Source organism: Benincasa hispida, chromosome 1 (genome assembly GCF_027475165.1).
Source record: "Benincasa hispida cultivar pf3 chromosome 1, pf3_genome.v1.1, whole genome shotgun sequence".
In the NCBI taxonomy this organism is placed as follows: Eukaryota; Viridiplantae; Streptophyta; class Magnoliopsida; order Cucurbitales; family Cucurbitaceae; genus Benincasa; species Benincasa hispida.
The window spans coordinates 90,641,545-90,661,756 of NC_143478.1; the positions used below are offsets into that span (position 1 = coordinate 90,641,545).

The 20,212-nt window shown below is 36.4% G+C and overlaps 1 pseudogene; it reads right to left on the reverse strand.

The window, feature by feature from the left end:
• Positions 1-17,072: 17,072 nt before the first annotated feature.
• On the reverse strand, positions 17,073-19,046 carry LOC150038833 (serine/threonine-protein phosphatase 7 long form homolog; annotated as a pseudogene).
• Positions 19,047-20,212: the final 1,166 nt, after the last annotated feature.

Below are 20,212 nucleotides of genomic sequence, written 5' to 3' on the forward strand. Positions count from 1 at the left end.
TACTATCACGAGTCCTTTCAGTGTTATCATGAACAAGCCACACAAACAAGTAAAGAAGATATTTTGCACGATTGTTTAAGATATTTTACGCGATCGTTTAAGATATTCTAAATGATTATTTAAGATATTCTGCATGATCGTTTAGATTTTCTACGCGATCATTTAGAAATATCCACAAGATCGTTTAACTGAAATCAAAAGGGGGGTTTAGTGTGAATGTATAATTGAAATTGCATAAAATAAAGTACAAGAATATAAAAGATAGAAGTGCAATTAATCGAGCTGTTGTAGCTTAGAGGAATAGATTTCCTCAATGTAATTTAGATCATTGACTCAATTTATGACTTAAACTTCTTGTTCATGCTTAGCCCAATTGGGAATCCCAACCAATGGTCCTAATTATCTAATTAGTCAAAATGCACAAAAAAGAATCCGCGCTCCATACAAATTAACGAATCGCATTAAGTTCTAGGGATTATGTTAAAATGAGTGCTTAACTTCCAACATTTAATTAAACAATCAATACGATTTTTCTCTAGGTTGCTAGGAGTCGTCCTTTTGCCTAACTAACCTATTGCTTCCAATGGGATTAACTTATAAATATGTGTAAGATATTACAAGGTAATCACAAAGCATCAGAATCACATGACAAAATTATTAGGCGTCAATTAATAATTAAAATCATGCAATTCATAAATATAAATTTGAATCAAAACCCATAAACAAGTTTGTATACATCATTAAATTGAAATCTCACAAAATTACATCGAGTTCCTTCGAATCCCTAAACTAAGAAATCAAAATCTTACCTTCCCATGGAGGACGAGAAGCTACAATTCGACATCTACTCGATAAATTACTAAAAAAACGCCCTAATAACAAGTGAAAGAGGGAAACAAGGGGAAAAATCGACTGGAAGCCGAAGGTGGGCATGTCTTTTCTGACCTAAAGGGAAGAAACATATATATAGGGGTTGGCCGCAACGTCATAATGCTACAAGCAGCGTTGCAATGCTGCCTTGTGCGCACGTTCGTCATAATGTTTGTAGCGTTACAATGATACATTCAACATTGCAGTGCTACCCTGTTTTGCCCAAAATAGGCAGCTACTGCCTTATAGCGTTGCAACACTCCGTCTGGGGGTATTTTCATCCATTCACGTCCCTTTGAAGCCCGGTTGCTCAAATTAGCTTCTAATTGCTCCAAATTAATCCCAAATAGCTCGTAACGACTGATTCTACCTTCAAGATGCTCAATACCTACAAAATCATCAAATAAACACATTAAACATAGTAACAATCTAGAATTAAGAAGAGGAGAATATACATTTTCGGTGCTATCAAATACCCCCAACTTAATTCTTGATCGTCCTAGAGTAAGGTAGAATCACACATTCACGTAGAAAATTATGCTTGCTCAATCACAAGGGTCGTTATTATAGTCTCAACAGTCTATAAGGATGAGATTTGCAGTAAAAAAAATGAAATTCGATTACAATCAATCAATGAAGCACATTTAAAAATGATTCTAAATCTACTCATGTATGAGTGAGTCAAAAGCCCTACTAATTAAGCTCGCAAAACCCAGAATGGTTTATAAGGCCCTCAATTCGTTTCCCCCCTACACTGGCTTGAATCTTCAAGAGTTAAGCTTCCTAGACTCAACTTTGTAATGGCACACTTAAGGTAACCAAACTTTTATGTTACCTTTTTTTTAAAAGAATATATTTTTATTTTCAATTTTTTTAATTTTTTAATTTTGTTTACACAAAAGAGGAAGCCTTATCTAGACACACCACCTTCGTTTTGGCTTGCCCACTCGGGTGTCATGCGAGTCATCCAACTAGGAGCAATGTCTCATAAACAAGTTTGTATACATTATTAAATTGAAATCTCACCTTATAAATTAAGAAACCAAAATCTTACCTTCCCATGGAGGATGAGAAGCTACAATTCGGCATCTACTCAACAAATTACTAAAGAAACACCCAAATAACAAGTGGAAGAGGGAAACGAGGGGAAAAATCGGTTGGAGGCCGAAGGTGAGCGTGTCTTTTCTGACCTAAAGGGAAGAAACATATATATAGAGGTTGGCCGCAGCGTCGTAATGCTATAAGCAGCGTTGCAACGCTACATTTAACATTGCAATGCTACCCTGTTTTGCCCAAAATAGGTAGCTACTGTCTTATAGCGTTGCAATAATCCGTCCGGGGGTATTTTCATCCATTCACATCCCTTTGAAGCTCGGTTGCTCAAATTAGCTCCTAATTGCTCAAAATTAATCCCAAATAGCTCGTAACAATTTATTCTACCTTCAAGATGCTCAATACCTACAAAATCATCAAATAAACACATTAAACATAGTAACAACCTAGAATTAAGAAGAGGAGAATAACACATTTTCGGTGCTATCAAATACTCCCAACTTAATTCTTGATCGTCCTTGAGCAAGGTAGAATCACACATTCACGTAGAAAATTATGCTTGTTTAATCACAAGGGTCGTTATTCGAGTCTCAACAGTCTATAAGGATGATATTTGCAATAAAAAAAATGAAATTCGATTACAATCAATCAATGAAGCACATTTAAAAATGATTCTAAATCTACTCATGCATGAGTGAGTCAAAAGCCCTACTAATTAAGCTCACAAAACCTGGAACAGTTTATAAAGCCTTCAATTCGTTTTTCCCCTACACTGGCTCGAATCTTCAAGAGCTAAGCTTCCTAGACTCAACTTTGTAATGGCACACTTAAGGTAACAAAACTTTTATTTTACCTTTTTTTTAAAAAAAATATTTTTATTTTTAATTTTTTTAATTTTTTAATTTTGTTTACACAAAAGAGGAAGCCTTATCTAGACACGCCACCTTCGATTTGGCTTGCCCACACGGGTGTCATGCGAGTCATCCAACTAGGAGCAATGTCTCATAAACAAGTTTGTATACATCATTAAATTGAAATCTCACAAAATTATATCGAGTTCCTCCGAATCCCTAAACTAAGAAACCAAAATCTTACCTTCCTATGGAGGATGAGAAGCTACAATTCGGCATCTACTTGATAAATTACTAAAGAAACGCCCAAATAACAAGTGGAAGATGGAAACGAGGGGAAAAATCGGCTGGATGCCGAAGGTGGGCGTGTCTTTTCTGACCTAAAGGGAAGAAACATATATATAGGGGTTGGCTGCAACGTCGTAATGCTATAAGCAGCGTTGCAACGCTACATTTAACATTGCAATGCTACCCTGTTTTGCCCAAAATAGGTAGCTACTACCTTATAGCGTTGCAACAATCCGTTTGGGGGTATTTTCATCCATTCACATCCCTTTGAAGCCCGGTTGCTCAAATTAGCTCTTAATTGCTCAAAATTAATCCCAAATAACTCCTAACGATTGATTCTACCTTCAAGATGCTCAATACCTACAAAATCATCAAATAAACACATTAAACATAGTAACAACCTAGAATTAAGAAGAGGAAAATAGCACATTTTCGGTGCTATCAAATACTCCCAACTTAATTCTTGATCGTCCTCGAGCAAGGTAGAATCACACATTCACATAGAAAATTATGCTTGTTTAATCACAAGGGTCATTATTCTAGTCTCAACAGTCTATAAGGATGATATTTGCAATAAAAAAAATGAAATCCGATTACAATCAATCAATGAAGCACATTTAAAAATGATTCTAAATCTACTCATGCATGAGTGAGTCAAAAGCCCTACTAATTAAGCTCACAAAACCTGGAACAGTTTATAAGGCCTTCAATTCGTTTTCCCCATACACTGGCTCGAATCTTCAAGAGCTAAGCTTCCTAGACTCAACTTTGTAATGACACACTTAAGGTAGCAAAACTTTTATTTTACCTTTTTTTTAAAAAAATTATTTTTATTTTTTTATTTTTTTATTTTTTTAATTTTGTTTACACAAAAGAGGAAGCCTTATCTAGACACACCACCTTCGTTTTGGCTTGCCCACACGAGTGTCATGCGAGTCATCCAACTAAGAGCAATGTCTCTTTAACAAGTTTGTATACATCATTAAATTGAAATCTCACAAAATTATATCGAGTTCCTCCGAATCCCTAAACTAAGAAACCAAAATCTTACCTTCTCATGGAGGATGAGAAGCTTTAATTCGGCATCTACTCGATAAATTACTAAAGAAACGCCCAAATAACAAGTGGAAGATGGAAACGAGGGGCAAAATCGGCTGGAGGCTGAAGGTAGGCGTGTCTTTTCTGACCTAAAGGGAAGAAACATATATATAGGGGTTGGCCGCAGCGTCGTAATGCTACAAGCAGCGTTGCAATGCTGCCTTGTGCGCACGCTCTTTATAATGTTTGTAGCGTTGCAACGCTACATTCAACATTGCAATGCTACCCTGTTTTGCCAAAAATAGGCAGCTACTGCCTTATAGCGTTGTGCAACGCTCATTTGAGCATTGCAACACTCCGTTCGAGAATATTTTCATCCATTCACGTCCCTTTCAAGCTCGGTTGCTAAAATTAGCTTCTAATTGCTCTAAATTAATCCCAAATAGCTTGTAACGACTGATTCTACCTTCAAGATGCTCAATACCTACAAAATCATCAAATAAACACATTAAACATAGTAACAACCTAGAATTAAAAAGAGGAGAATAACACATTTTCGGTTCTATCAAATACCCCCAACTTAATTCTTGATCATCCTTGAGCAAGGTAGAATCACACATTCACATAGAAAATTATGCTTGCTCAATCACAAGGGTCGTTCTTCTAGTCTCAACAGTCTATAAGGATGAGATTTGCAATAAAAAAAATGAAATCCGATTACAATCAATCAATGAAGCACATTTAAAAATGATTCGAAATCTACTCATGTGAGTGAGTCAAAAGCCCTACTAATTAAGCTCACAAAACCCGGAACGATTTATAAGGCTCTCAATTCGTTTTCCCCCTACACTGGCTCGAATCTTCAAGAGCTAAGCTTCCTAGACTCAACTTTGTAATGGCACACTTAAGGCAACCAAACTTTTATTTTACCTTTTTAAATATATATATATATATATTTTACACAAAAGAGGAAGCCTTATCTAGACATACCACCTTCGTTTTGGCTTGCCAACACGGGTGTCATGTGAGTCATCCAACTAGAAGCAATGTCTCCTAACAAGGTGCCAATGTTTACTCATTCCTCGGGGTACTTTAGCTCAGAGGGAAACTACGGGTGTCATAGTTGCCCCAGGTTAATCATATCCCAAGAAAGAGGAGTAATCCCCTTAAAAAATAACTACAAGCTTGCTTTTACTTTACAACACACTCTGCTTTTTACAAACTTGCTTTACATACTCTACACTTGGCTTTTACAATATAAAACAAAAGTTTGGCAAAAACTTAGTTATGCATTACTAGGTTGAGCTTCAGTCACTTTACACGTATCACCTAGGCCTTTTGGGGTAACAACAAAAATATAAGCCCCATAATACCACTCTAAGCATGCAACTCTTAATTTCGTTGGACAAGGGACTTAAAGATGCATGAGAGATAAGAAATTTTTTTAAAACAGGCTAAAAATCATGATCTGTTTTTTAAACATAGTTTCATGCAAACCTAATCACAAAAAGGGTGAGTCACCAACTACTTCATCGTAACAAACCAAGCAAGAGAGCAAGCAAGCAAATTAAGCACAAAAACATCGTTTGAGCATAGCGCTCAAGGACCCCAACAACCACCACATACCCCACCCCCAACTTAAAATAATACATCGTCCCCAATATATTTTCAAATAAAGCTCAATAAAATAAAATAGTCAAGGGAATAGAAAACCTCCCCTGATGACGTTTCTGCACATGGGATGGTGGTAAGAGGGCTGCATTAAGTCGATCTTTTTCTTCTTTAGGGCAGAAGGAAGGATCCTACAAAAGAAAAAAACTAAAGAAAGAAAAACTAAAAAAAAACCTACAAAAAAAAAGTGAGCCCACTAAAAAGAAAAAAAAATAACAAAGGAAAAAGAAAAGAAAGATAAAACGAGGGCACGTAGTAGAAAGAAAAGACTAGCCTCAGTCGGAATCTGGAGAGTCTAGATCCCTCTGAATACCACTTTGGAAACAGATGCTAGTGTAGTAGAGACGGTTCTCCTCAGTGATGAAGTTCACCGTCCTTTCCATATGTAGGATTGTATCAACAACAGCGGAAGCAACAAGGATCATTAAGCACTCTAATTCATTAATTTTGGCAGAATATAAAGTATGCTCTTGTAGAAACAAGTGTGTTTCAAGACATACCTCTGTAGAACTTCTTCAAAGCTCGATCTCCAGCTGCAAACTTCTCCAAATCTTGTTGTGGACCACCTCAAGATTTTCCCCACTATTCTCTTGGTGCTCTAGATTAAGTTGTGAGACTCAAAACAAGCTTGAACCAAGGAAATTTTGAGAAGAGCTCACAGTAGCCATCCAGTTGAAGAACACCTTCTTCACCACGAATTTTCAACAAAATTCTATCGATTGCATTCCTCAAATTCACTCTAATCTCTTCAATATATTACAAACCATCATGCAAAGAAGATAGCTGAATGAGATGCAGCTCATGCTTAGAGTAATTGAAGGTAAAAGAATGGGTTTTGTGCGAGCAACTATGAAGGTGTAATTGAAAAATTCAGTTTTCCATCTTTGTGTATTTTTCAACTTATCCAAATTCCAAATTTTGTTTTAGTGTAATGAAAAAATCCAGCTTTCCATCTTTGTGTATTTTTCAACTTATCCAAATTCCAAATTTGATTTTAGAAAATACAATTTTGATTTCCCAAATAAAAATTATTAATTTCACAAATTAATTTTTCCAAATTAATAAATAATTTTTTAAAAAATTCTAATTAATTTAATATCAAATATTAAATTAATTTTATACAAATCCATCTTCATATATTTAAATCATATTTAAATATTAATTCTCCAATTCCGTTTAATTCTTAAAATTAAACATGTAATTATATCTCATATAATTACTAATTCCTTTAATTCTAATTTGAATGTTTCAAATTAACTTATCACGCTAATCTAGAGCTAATCCATTTACGAGCTAGTAGGGGAACCTCGTGGACCTACAGATCATGGGCTCCAACGATCCGAGATTAATCGGCTAAACTCATTAATCCGGATTAACCCTCATTCGTTAACTAATGGGTCACTCCACTAAAGCCCATAGTTGAACTCCCCTCACTATAGATATATTATGTCCACATAATTTAACCATAATTAGTAAGTCGACCTTTCATAAGTTGTTCGTAATAAGGCTGGGTCAAATATCTGTTTTACCCCCGAGATTACTTCTTGTTCCTCAAGTTTCTATTGATCCTCTAATGAATAACTGGTTTGTGATCCAGTCACTAAACCAAAACCCTCTCAGCCCAGTGAGAGGATGAGACCCCTTGTTCAAGACCTGGATTCAGTACTTGAGAGAACAACCTTTCTTCTATTCCTAAATCAGGTAGGTATGAACTTCGTCTTGCACCCTATGTCCCCAGCTATCTATTAGGTCTTACCCCTGAAATGGGAGGCTTATTGAGCCGATGCTATTGGATCAACTCTCACCTATGCAAATCTAAGGATAATCCCGAGTAAACAGGAGTTCATAGTTAACTCAGGATTAAGATCGAGTTACCTAGGTCATCTAAGAAAAATAGTCACTCTTATACAATAAACAACATTATAAAGTAAGAGTGACTTATTTCTTTGTCCGATCTTATGAAAACTCATTGAACAGGACGCCCCCACTTCTCATGTCATAACATGTATGAATTAGGATCACTTCGTATGTAGCACTTTACAACTCTTTGTAACAACTACAGAATAGGTCGCATCTAATAGTGTTACCAGAATAAGGTACCCAACCTTATTCATATACTTTAGATCATTTTGACTATTTACTCGAACCTGATCCACTCTTATGTCTCCACATAAAGTTTAAGTGCTCATGTAATAGTCATGGGTCTTAATTTATTGGATTTAGACTTTCATGTATACAATTTATAAGATCAATAATAAGTTTATTGACTATATAAAAGGTTTATCATTTTACAAACTGCGAGTTTTAGGACATAAAACCCAACCATACGCCTCACCCAATGAGTAGTCTCCTGAGTCACTCTCAGCGACTCAGTGGCTACCTTGAGCGCTTTAATGGACATCCTCAACGCCTGCTCCACGTAGGACTCCCCTGCTACTGGAACATCAGTATGATCCTGGGGACTAGCATGGGGAATTTCCTCTACCGTAGGAGGTTGCTCATCCTCTCCATCATCGTCGTCATCGTTCTCGTTCGGCTGATCTACTCCTCTCCCGTGGAAAGCGACAACTGAAGACCTGTAGATGGGAGCACAACACCTCATCCTCTTGCGTCTTCTGGAATCTCCACCCCAAACCTCCAACACAACTCCGTAATTAGGCTCGAGTGCCCTAAACTACCGGTTCTGGAACAACATCCACAACAACAGATCGAAGCCCTAATAACTCGTCTGACATTAATGGACATCCTCTAGACAATACGGTAAAGGAGTTTGGCCTGCCACTCCCCTGGACCTGGCCCATTGAACTCTTGGATCACACAATGTCTGAATCACCTTCTCCTTTGGAAAATGATGGGATCAGAATCCACCGTACTCATCATTGAAGTCACATAAACCATAGACTTCGTTGATGTGGGACGATGAAAAGGGGACCCTAATACCCCTAACCAACAAGAAGTCCCTACTCTCGTTGATGTTGGCATAGAATTCCCTAACTGGGGGAACAACCGTTTCGCCAGGACAACTGACCAAAGACTCCCACCCTCTTTCCTGAATCTCATCAGTGATGTGTGGATAGTAATTAGCCTCTTGAGTTAAGGCTCTCTCTGGGACAAGATTCCTAGAAGACACTAGATAATGGTATCTATCTAAGGCCTCCTGAGAACTAAACTGGGGTGCCCAAAAACTGGCTTGGGGTTTTGTTTGGCCTCATTGGAACTAACCTCACTTCTCCCTACTCTCCTAGGACCCATTCTAAAGATTTTAAAAAATGGTAAACACACAAATTTTGGTATCCTAGACACCCTCACAACTCTCATTTTCAATTTTCAACTCACAAACCACCCCAACTCTCAACACTCAACCAAAATTCAACCTGCACGCAGAAAAATCCCAGCAATTCATATACATATTCAATATCGACAATATCTAAATCTTCCAATCATACAAAATCAGGCAAGGATCTATGTAAAATCAAGAAATCTCTTACCATTCACCAACAATATGCAATAACAAGCAAGGAATGGAAAAAAAAAAAAAAAAAGAAGAAGAAGAACTTACCCTTGAAGTGGAGAAATCCGAAAATACCAAGATCTTGCTAGATTTTCACGTTTTGAGAATAACCCACAAAAATGGCTATAGATCTAGAAAAAATCATGGGGGTTTGGTCAAGATTGAAGGAAAAAAACGTGTTTAGGAAGCAAAATGATGAAGAAGTGAGAGAAAACAAGGGTGAGGGTGCTTGGAGTTGAGGGAAAAATGAAGGAGAAGGTGGAGCGGCGCAGGCTGAACAACGTTGTAACGCTGGTCTGCCTTGCAGCATTACAACGCTGCGGTTTCAACGTTGCGACGTTGTGCCCTAATTTTCGAATTTTTTTCCTTTTTTTTTTCAAAAATAAAAGATAAGGAAAAATTATGCCCCTAAAAAAAAGAAATAAAATAAATAAATAAAAATCTAACCTAAAAAAAGGAAAATTTTTAAAACCCAATTGCCTCCAAGAAGCAAAAATTTTTAACGTCGGTTGCTCGACGTGACCTGTCCCCTGTCAAGATACAAATAAATTCTTGTATTTCTCTAGTCCTTTCTTGGATGAGTCAATATAGCCTAGTAAGGCTATAAGGCTTCTCATCTTCTGAAGAGAACCAGACAGGTCGAATTTGAGTTTTTTAGAATATGACAAAAAAGGCAAAAAGAAATAATCGAAAGACTCAAATGACTCTAAAGAATCGAAACAAATAAAAGACTCAACTAACTCGTGAGGATTAGGGGTACACAACTTGAATATATATAAAATACTAGAAGTTAGAACGGGACGAGGTCTTTTGACCGCTAACTCTATCACCTGGATATCGTCAAATTTAGGCTTAAAATTATCCTTAACCTCACAAAATGGAAAGCATGAAGTAACGTCCTCATCATCACTGGAGTAGTAGCATTCCGCAAGGAACTCGGCCTCTGAGGTATGGACGATGGACTGTTCTGGTGTGCTTTCAAGTTTTTGCATGGCCTCGTTCAGTTGGGCAACATGGGTGATCAATCCTTGCAGCCGAGCTTGAAAATCCTGCTGAAAATTCTTTGTATCTTACTGAAACTGAGAAGTACTATTAGCAAGTTCAGAAACTAAAAACTCCAGAGTCATACCTGGGCACGAATCTCTACGAAGTGGTTTCTGCTCCTCCATCGTGTCGACATGGACTACCTCATACCTCTGGGTCTCTAGAAAATCAAAGGAATGGTCTGGCAACTGCTCGTCTGGCCTCCCAACTGAAGTTGCAAACTGAGCAACAAGGTCACTCAGACTTTGCAAGTTAGTTCTAGCCTCTGCCTTGGGATAAAGACTCTCTTGTTGGATGCGCACGAACTCTTGCTGCCTACGGAGGTTGTCCTGCTCAAACTTAAAAGCTCTGTCAGCAAGTTCTATAACCAAAGCATCTAAAGACTTACCTGACCCTAAAGATTGAGCATGAGTCGACTGGTGTGGTGTCGTGAAATTTTGGCCGCCAAAGCACTGTTGCCATCCTGAGTATCCATGGTCAAAGGACTCCCCTACCAAAAATGGTGAGGCTCGTAGTCCCAAGGACCGTAATACCCCTTTTCGGTAAATCCACATGGTATTGGCATCCATGCAACCTCGAGCATGCTTACGTGGGATGCCCCTCGAGTAGGCAACTCCCACACGCCTCTACTTGCTGCAATTTCCTTTTCACTAGGTGGCTAACCAAGGAATCAACCCGGCAAGCTTGTGGCGAAGGCCACTTACCTCGTCATCAAAATTTGTAACTTGGCTTTCGGTCGTCCAAGATTGATTTGGAAATCCTTTCATGCTTAATTGACACAAAAAGAAAACAAATCAAAGCAAAAGAAACTTTAACTACAAACTAACTAAGAAGAATTAAATGGCTTCCCCGACGACGACGCTAATTTGGTAGGGTCGGGTTTATCTCACCTGTAAACCCGTGCCTATGCAAATAATATTAATAAATCATCGAATGAACTAGTTATACTAACTGGTAGTACAAGCGGCAAGTTCGGGGTCGAACCTCAGGGAAGCACGAAAGATTAGTTCATCAAAGCTTGTTTTCAGTTAAAGTGATAAATGTTGGGGGGGGGGGGGGGGGGGGGGGGGGAGGGAAGGTGTGGATGTATAATTGAAATTGCATAAAATAAAGTGCAAGAAAATAAAAGATAGAAGCACAATTAATCGAGATGCCTTAGCTTAGAGGAATGGATTTTTCCAATGTAATTTAGATCATTGACCCAATTTATGACGTAAACTTCTTGTTCATGCTTAGCCTAATTGATTGGAATCCCAACCAATGGTCCTAATTATCTAATTAATCAAAATGTATAGAAAATGAATCCACTCCATACAAGTTAACGAATCACATTAAGCTCTAGGGATTATGCTAAGATGAGTGTTTAACTTCCAACGTCTAATTAAACAATCAACACGGTTTTTCTCTAGGTTGCTAGGAGCAGTCCTTTTTTCCTTACTAACCTATTACTTCCAATGAGATTAACTTATAAATATGTGCTAGATAATACAAGGTAATCACAAAGCATTAGAATCACATGACAAAATTATTGGGCATCAATCAACAAATAAAATCATGCAATTCATAAATATAAATTCGAATCAAAACCCATAAATAAGTTTGTATACATCATTAAATTGAAATCTCACAAAATTACATCGAGTTCCTTTGAATCCATAAACTAAGAAACCAAAATCTTACCTTCCCATAGAGGATGAGAAGTTACAATCCGGCATTTACTTGATAAATTACTAAAGAAACGCCCAAATAATTAGTCGAAGAGGGAAGGGAGGGGAAAATCGACTGGAGGTCGAAGGTGGGCGTGTCTTTTTTTACCTAAAGGGAAGAAACATATATATAGGGGTTGGCCGCAGCGTCGCAACGCTGCCTTGCACGCACGTTCGCCATATTCTTTGTACCGTTGCAACACTACATTCAGTGTTGCAACGCTGCCCTGTTTCACCTAAAATAGATAGATACTACTTTATAGCGTTGCATAAAGCTCCGTCCGGGGTATTTTCATCCATTCACGTCATTTTGAAGCTCGGTTGCTCAAATTAGCTCCTAATTGCTCAAATTAGCCTTACTCTTCCCGCACATGATAGCCTTCATGTTATTCAAGGTATGTTTGAAAAAGATGGACGACCAGTCATAATGTCTAAAGACTTCAGGGTCATCAACAGTCCTAAATGTCTTCATATCAAACTGAGTTTCTTTTCTTTTCTAATCATCACCATTTCAATGAATAATGCCAATGCAACTTTGACGACATCTTCATCGTTTGTAAAAGTGAACTTCTCGAATGCATTCTCCATGTCCTTGTAAGAACTATCCTTATCATTTAGTTCATTCATTCCAAGAATGAGTTGTTGTAGTCTCTCACCGTTTGTTTCTTTTTCTACAATTTCCTTGGTCGGCCACAATCCAGTTATTAGATTAAAATCGTCTTGGGAGAATGTTACCTTCTTCCCCATTATGTTGAATGGTATAACGTCTGGATTCGCATCTGTTACCTCCCTCAGTAGAAAATGGTGAAAAATTTGCCCATTAAATACAAGATCTACATCCAATAGTGGACCAAAGGTCGTTGTCCTAAACATTCTCATTTGCTCTTCTGTCAACTTATTCTTAATAACGGACGCAATTTTGTGTAGGGGTGTACATAGTTTGGGTTGGGCTGGGTTAGGGTAGTTTTTTGGTCCAACTCGAAAATTTGGGTTGGCCTTACACTCAACCCTATCAGTTCTAGTTTGAAGGGTAAACCCAACCCAATATTTTTGGGTTGGGTTATCGGGTTGTGTGTGTGTCTTTTTCCTTCTTTTTCTTTTTCTTTCCTCTCTATTACGATCGAGAGGAAGACCGTGAACGACGAAGTTATTGAAACCAAGATAAAAAAATCACTAAAATCAACTAAAAAATCGCTAAATTCCATTTACTGAAATTTCTGATTCCAAGATTCATAAATAAAAATTAAGAACAAAGATCACAGAACTGGAGAACTAAACACTAAAATTAGGGCTTAAAATAAATTCAAGAAATCCTATGAAACGAAAAATTGAGGAAAAATTAAAGAAGAAGAATGAAGGCATTAATAATTACAGACCTTATCGAGAGAGGCATTTTTCTTAGAGACTTGATGTTGGTATTATTCTCATCAAACTCACTCTGTGACAAGGGTAACTCAGATATCTCGAGGAGTTAAATGAAAGCGGAATAGTAGGGCTTGGCTCTTTGACGGCGAAGGAGGTGGCAGTTGGGGGATGATGAAGGCGGAGTCTGATGGGGAATCAACGACAGATCTTTTGGAGAGAGAGAGGAAGGTTGTGAGGCGAGATTTTAGACGAAGAGGGAGACCTTGGCGAGCGAGCGTGAAGTTGAATGAGAGGGAGGTGGCTGCAGCGTGAATGAGAAGATAAAAGAACAATGGAAGAAAACCTAGGTTTTGAGCGTGTCGGGTCAGGTCAACCCAAGACTATTTTTCCTCAACTCAAAAACCAACCAGAATTTTACTTTTTCAAAATTTTCAACCCAACCCAACCAAAAAAATAATAATAAATAAATAACTTAACCCCACCGTTATGGTTTAGGTTGGGTAGTCCGAGTTGATTGAGTTATCCAGTTTTTCGAACACCCCTAGTTTTGTGGACTTGGCAAGAAACTGTAGCAAGAAAATATTTCTCAGTAGGGATGACCATTTCAGCAACCTGTAACAAATGCATACATTACCACAATAAGTAAACAATCACATAAAAAATTAAATGGTCGCATAACAAATAACTAAACGATCGCATAACATAATTCAAAACAACCAGATAACAAACAACTAAACGATCGTGTAACAAACAACTAAACGATCGCATTACAAATACCTAAACGATCGTGTAACAAACAAATAAACATTCGCATTACAAATACCTAAAAAACTGTGTAACAAACAACCAAACAATCACATTATAAATACCTATACGATTGTGTAAACACCACTAAACAACCACACATTTTTTTTCTAAACGATCGTTTACATTTCTTTAATCGATCATTTAAAGAATACTAGATGCTCGCCTAGGATTATTTAAGTGATCTCTTAAGAACGAATACACGATCATTCAACAAAAGCTGAGAGATCGTTTAAAAAATGATAGGCGCGAACCCTAAAGCCGACAAGAATCCTAAACGAATATCAACATGCATTTAAAGAGAAGAGTCACATACCTTTCAGAGATCGACAACGGTGGAAAATGTGTACAAAAGATCGATGAGAAGGTTGCCAAATGCTCGGATGAAGATGGGAGACGACGAGTCAAGTACGAGAGAAAAAACGAGAGAAAACGGGAGCCAAAATCACAGAGTGAGAAAAGATGTAAGCGAAAAAGTGGGGTGAACGATGCTTCGTAGTGCGGTTTGAAGAGTTTTTTAAAATTGGTATTTCACAAGGGCAAAAGGTCAGTCATAGAAAATTTTTTAGGAAGAGGTCATCCATAGAAAATTTTTTTAGAGTTGGATCATTTCATGAAATTATAAAAAAAAATAAAAAAAAACTAGCATTATTGAGCCAAATAGTGAGTAAAATTCAAGAGTGGTATTATATTCATCCAAAACGATTTATAAATCATGACACAACATTCTCAACAACAAACGAGACAAAACAAAACAATCAAAAGCAACTTAGAAACAGAGTTATTAAACAAAAACATCAAAGTAATAGCTGAACAATAAAAGAACGAAACAATCCAACAACGATCAAAAGGGTACTAAGTAAATGCACAAAGTAATACAAAGAAACCCTCGTTTCTGAACAAAGTAGAAAGTTACTAACAAGGTCAACTCAAGAACAAAAACAACAAAAACCCATAAATCTCCATAGACGACGATGAAACAAAACATCACTGCGATGGAAAGGGGGAAAAGGAGAAGAGATTATAAAATTTTGAGAGAAAAACTGTAGAAACTGTACCGAAATTACGAGAAAGAGAGCGAGGGAGAAATGGAGATGGAAAAAAAACACCGCCATGAACAGATGAGGGAGAGGGAGATGGAGAAGGGAAGGGGGAAAGTAACATGTACTTCCAAAAAGGGAAGTGGAAGATTGGAGAGGTTATGTTGAAGAAAGACTTGAACTAGCTTCTTGAAGGGAAGGGAGATGGGGACAGAAGGGACTAACAGAAGGGTCTTCAGGGAGGGGGTTGGGGAGGTAAAGTAGAAGAGGGAGGCAGGGGGAGAGGAGGGAATAGAAAGGGGATGATGGGAAATTAAGGGGGAGGGGAATTAAAAAAAAATTCAACTTAATTTGGCATTGGGATAGAAACTTTTCCCGACTCTTGAAAAAAGTGTCCAAAAAGGAGGCTTCTCCCAATGGTTTTGAATATACCGTCAGAATAGGCTACTAAAAACTTTTTTCTCTCAAATTTTTTCCAGACGCCTAATCAAATGACGTTGAGAAAACCATCTTCTCCAAATGATATTAAAAATGGTGTCGGGAAAGATGTTCTTATGCTTTTCTAGGTTGAGAGAAAATTCGTCGAGAAAGACAAATTTTCTTGTAGTGTATTGACAAACAATATTAAAATTTTATGTGAACAATAAAATTTAGAGAGAGATTCTTTATAGAATAATGATTAGGTTGCACCTAAATCTTGTTCCCACATCTCTACCTGTACAAAAAAGAAATTAGAAAAAAATATTTTTTTTAAAAAAAATAAAAAAAATGCGATGTGGCAACATTTTATTGGACTATATTTTAGATGCACCAAGATAGGTTCATCCAAGGGAGCACCCAAATTTTTTTTTTTTCTATGTCATCTTTCCCACCACCATTTGTAGAAATCGAGGCAAGGATTTATAGGGAGAAATTATCTTAATTCTTAAATATAATGATGAGATGACTTGTATTTTTGGATGACTGGGTTGCTAAACAAGTAAGCCACACTACAAAATCTAGGTTCTAATTTTGAATTAGGTGGTAAATCGATTTTTATAGGAAATCTCAAAAGTTATTATGGGTTTAAGATTTTGGCCATTTCACTATTTGGGCGTATTGGTGAGATATATTTTACTTCATTTTCATCTTACTCAATCCATGTTAGATACAATTTCATCCTTAAACAGATTTCATCTTTAAAAGTTAACAGAATCTTAATACGCTGGCCAAAAGAAACACTTTTTACAAGTGTAGGGACTAAAACATACATATTTTTTAATTTAGGGACCAAAATAGAAAAAATTCAAAGTTAAGGAACCAAAATAGTATTTAAACCTTGTTTCAGTTAATTGGATTTTATTTTGTTTATGGAACATAAATTTTGATCATATATGTGGGAAAATTTACACGAAAATTGGCCGGTAAAATTAAAATAATATAGTAGTTTTAAAAACTATTTATAAAAATATTGTACTTTTGAAACTATTTAGAAAAATATTGTTGTTGTTTTTTTTAATAGATCGAGGGTTCAAAATTCGACCTACCTAGGTCGAATTTTGAACTCTCGATTTTTACTTTTTTTTTCTTTTTAATAATTTAGAGATCGAATGTTGGAAATTCGACCTCTTTTCTTTCTTTCTTTCTTTTTTAATTTTCCATTTTATAAAAACAATTTCTAAAAATATTTTATTATTTTATTTAAACTCTAAAAAGAATAAATTAAAAAAAATAATATTAAAAATAAAAAAGTGTAAATTAAAACATCTCATTTATATAAAAATAATTAAAAAATTCAATGTGTTCCACAAGACGGACGTCGTCAATTTCGAGCTGGTTGTCGTTGTCGACTTCAAATTTGAGGTTGCTCTGGTTCTTCTTGATGTTGCTCTGGTACCTATGCAGACGCTTCGTGATATAAATATTCACTATGCTCTCCACGACCTTGACCATGTCCATGCACGTATGAAGACGAAGGACCAGCTTCTGAGTCATAATGTCATGAACCAAATGCTGGCATCATCATCATCGGGCTAACATAATCAGTTTGACTCTGCGTCTGCATCACATGAGGGCAACTCTTCCACATTATGGGAAACCTCATCAAACTCATCCTTTTCCCGTACAGGTCCTCTACGTCTAGGAGTTGGTGGAGGAACAATAGGTATATCGTACATATAATATATCTCCTCCATATAGCTTTGGTTGTCACTACATGTAGCAAGAACCTGGTTCGGATCATTCGCAATATCATGGAATCTACTGTTGTTCGATCTCTGTGAATTATAAAACAATTAGATAATATTTAAAATAAATTTAAATTAAAAATAATTAGATAATATTCATTCATTTACCAGATGACCCATAGCTGCTCCTGAATGAGTAACGTAGCGCCTTGTGATATTATTATACCAATGAATGTAGTCTTGAGTGACATCCCTGTCAAACTATTCAATAGAAACCCCCACTGCAATAAACCTTGCACGATAGTGCCATTACACTACCAAATGTGCAACTTTTTCAGACCAATTTACAGTCCTTTAAGTCGATATCATAAGTAGGGTTTCAGTATTACAAGACGATGAGACATCCTACTGAAAACTGAATTGTCTCATCACCCTGTCAGGAAGATACCACTCACCAAGGTGAAAACATATGAGAGGACTCATCGTCCACCATATGTTTTGACCATTTGTACAGAAATTGGGCAAAGTATGCATAATAATTTTGTACGGCTCCCAAATAACCTGAAACACAAAATATTATATTGGAGAACATTAAATACAAATATAATAAAAATGTGTATAAAATAATCAATTAGGTTCGGTGTAATGTACCTGATCAGGTTGAAGCAAATCAAACATGTATCTGTATTGGCTGACTACATGTGTGGCTGTCCTAGTCATACAAAATTTGTCTATCCACCTAAATTTTTAAATTGATAATTTAGAATCTAAATTAACTAGATCAGTGATATAAAAATTAAATTAAATTAAAACAACATACCGAGAACCGTAGGCTCGTCCAGCTAACTGAGTGTCATTAACATGTTATAGCTGTGGAGCCATTGTTGAAAATCGCTCCCATGCCCATAGTTGCGAAAGTATGAGAGGCCCAGCTATCTCTCGAACCTCAGGTCTTGTTGCTTTGCATAATTGTCTATACAATAGTGCCAAACATGCTCCACCCCACGAATACCGCCCCGCATCATAGAGGTTAGCTAATAGTGGTAGGAACATCAAGTAAACAAAATGACTTGATTTGTCGGAAAACAGACTTCCAGCCATCATTTGTAGTATATATGCTCGCGCATATCTTATGACGGTTTCCTCGTCTGCATCATCTGTGAGCTCACGAAATTGTGTTCCTAACCATATCAAACTTAACCTCGATCCTTTAATTTTGCCGGCAGGTGGGGTCACACCGAGGTACAATTGACAAACTTATGACCAGTCATCGTACATCACTCCAGTGACCGGTTCACAGTCAACAGGTAACCCCAACAACACTTCTATGTCTTGTAGAGTGATAGTGCACTCTCCAACAGACATATGAATTGTATGCATCTCAAGCCTCCATCTCTCGACCAAGACTATGATCAGATGCCAGTCCAACAGAATAAATCCCAATCTGGCAACCCATAGAATCTAGATATGTGCAATAGTGGTAGTATTCGAAGGTGGAGTGGGATAGTGCGCTGGAGAACTGCCTTTCGATGCCTACAAGATATTTCTCCAGTAGTACGATCTCGCCATACAACAGATGATCGATGAATGAACAGGTCGTACAAAACATCAGAATCAACAGGTCCTGGGTTTAAAGCCATGATCTGAAAGAAAAAAAAATATTTATTTCTCAATTAAAAAAAATATTTATTTCTCAATTAGAAGAATAATGTACAACTTAATTAATTTAATTAAAAAATGTACAACGTACAACTTAATTAAAAGAATAATGTAAAACTTAATTAAAAGAATAATGTACAACTTTATAAACTATAATAAAAAAATTGAATATATAATAAAAGTATCTATACTTAATTAAATATACATGATAAAAAGATTATTTATTTCTCAATTAAATAATGTACAACTTAATTAAAAGAACAATGTACAACTTAATAAAAAGAATAATGTGTAACTTTATAAATTACAATAAAAAAAATTAAATATATAATAAAAGTGTCTACACTTAATTAAATATACATGATAAAAGAAGTATTTATTTCTCAATTAAAAGAATAATGTATAACTTTATAGATTACAATAAAAAAAAATGAATATACAATAAAATGAATATATAATAAAAAAATATTTATTTTTCAATCTCTAACTATTTGAAGCCCGTCTTAGTAACAAAGGACACTTCCTTCGATTATGGCCTAACTGATTACAAAATCCACATTGTTGTCGAGTGACTGGTTTTGTCCAATCCATCTCGTTGTGATAACGTGAACTTTTCGGTCTACCAGGTTTTCTCAACAACGATGGATCAAGATGTAAGACGGGCATATTAAGGTGCATGATCCAGTAATCTTCATGCGGTACAGGTTGAAATTGAGGAGAGTAACATTCAGCATACGTTGACAATTTATAGTAGTCCTCAATAAAATCTTCATAGTTCATGTTAAAATGTGAACAAACGGCCATAAAATGCGAGCATGGAATGCCGAATGCTTGCCACTTGTTACATGATCGGACCGCTCGGACCTGTTTAGCCTCAATATTTGAACGTTTCCTCCTTTGGCATTGAGACTATGACGTCCGATTTTCACATGAAACACACCTTCATACTGATCGTATGATTGTACTTCATGTTTACTAGATCTTACAACCCATTTATTTATTTTCTCATGTGCGTACCTGGATTTTTACTCCACTTAGTATTATAAAATATGCTTGAAATAAATTGTTAATAACACATATATATATATAAAAGTATTACTGGGTGTATTTGTCTTGATGCTCCAATGCATCTCTTATTTCTTCTCTT